The 1,589-nt window shown below is 41.5% G+C and overlaps 1 pseudogene; it reads left to right on the forward strand.

The window, feature by feature from the left end:
• The first annotated feature begins 610 nt into the window (after nucleotides 1–610).
• LOC137209284 (transmembrane emp24 domain-containing protein 2 pseudogene) lies at nucleotides 611–1,200 on the forward strand (annotated as a pseudogene).
• Nucleotides 1,201–1,589: the final 389 nt, after the last annotated feature.

Consider the following 1,589-nt stretch of genomic DNA (forward strand, 5'->3'; position numbering starts at 1 on the left):
GGAATGGCCAGGAATTTACCTGCCCGGACATCAGGCTTGGTCAAAGGATCTGGTTTAAGATCAGGTTTGGCCAAGGAAATGTGTTTTGAGCTGTCATCACAGAGTTTTGGCCAGCCTTCTTTTTCTTTTCCTCTGCCTTGAGCAGAGAGGGACTTTTCTCTTACTCCAGATTCTTGGATAAAGAAGACACAGGGAGGAGAAGCAGAACAGTCACCAATACGTAATGTGAGTGAGAAATAAGCCTTTGTTGTTGTAAGCCACTGAAATTTGTGGGCTGTTTAACTTGAGGAAAGCTGAATAATGCACAGGGTCATCTGTGTCTTCTAGCATCAAGGGCCATTCTAACTATATTTACTTGAGAAGAAATGTTAAATGTGAAACAGTCTCTGTACAGGGAATTCCCTGGTGGTCCAGTTGTTAGGACTCTGCCCTCCTATTGCAGGGGCACGAGTTCATCCCTGGTCGGGGAACTGAGATCCCACAAGCCACATGGCCAATAAATAAATAAAAATTAAACAATCTCTGTACTATCAACATTTATCATGTAGATAAACTATAAGGAAAACAAAATACAAATAATCTTGTTTTGAGAGCCCATAGAAACTAACGAATCCTGGCCGCCCTCCTGGCCACTGCCTCGGGTTACTTTGTCAGCATCGAGGCGTCAGCATTGACGCACATGCCCAGGAGTGCTTCTTCGAGCGAGTCACCTCGGGCAGCAAGATGGGCCTCATCTTTGAGGTGGCTGAGGCTGGCTGCGTGGACATTGACGTGGAGATTACAGGGCCTGATAATAAAGGAATTTATAAAGGAGACTGGGAGTCCAGTGGGAAATACACATTTGCTGCTCACATGGATGGAGCAGCAGCATATAAGTTTTGTTTTAGCAGTGGAATGTCCAACATGACTCCAAAGATAGTGGTGTTCACCATTGATATTGGGGAGGCTCCAAAAGGACATGGAAACAGAAGCTCACCAGAACAAGCTAGAAGAAATGATTAATGAGCTCGCAGTGGCGATGACAGCTGGAAAGCATGAACAGGAATACATGGAAGTTCGGGAGAGATACACAGAGAAATCAATGACAGCACAAACAGCAGACTGGTCCTTTGGTCCTTTGAAGCTCTTGTTCTAGGTGCCATGACATTGGGATGGATCTACTACCTGAAGAGATTTTTTGTAGTCAGGAAAGTTGTTTAAAAAACCTTTTTCTGATGATCCCAAACTCATAATTCACTGTTTACCAAACATCTTGGTTATAGTAATGTCAAAAAAGAAAGAAAAAGAAAATAACAAAGGCGCATTGCATCTACCTAATTTTGGACATCAAGGAGACTTACTTGAAATTCAGAATGCAGATGTCCGCATGCCTGCAATGCACCAAATGTCTGAAAAATTGTTGATTTTAGGGGCTATTAAATAAATATATCAGTTATTTTAGTGCTTTTTATGCCTCCCAGAATTATTATGGTTTTATCTTTAACACATTTCTTCTAAATTAAATATGTCACGATTACCCTGGAAATAACGTTAACATTTTTCATTCACTTGGTGTAGGAGCATAACCAGAATATTAACATAAAATGACA

This window comes from Pseudorca crassidens, chromosome 2 (genome assembly GCF_039906515.1).
Source record: "Pseudorca crassidens isolate mPseCra1 chromosome 2, mPseCra1.hap1, whole genome shotgun sequence".
NCBI lineage: Eukaryota > Metazoa > Chordata > Mammalia > Artiodactyla > Delphinidae > Pseudorca > Pseudorca crassidens.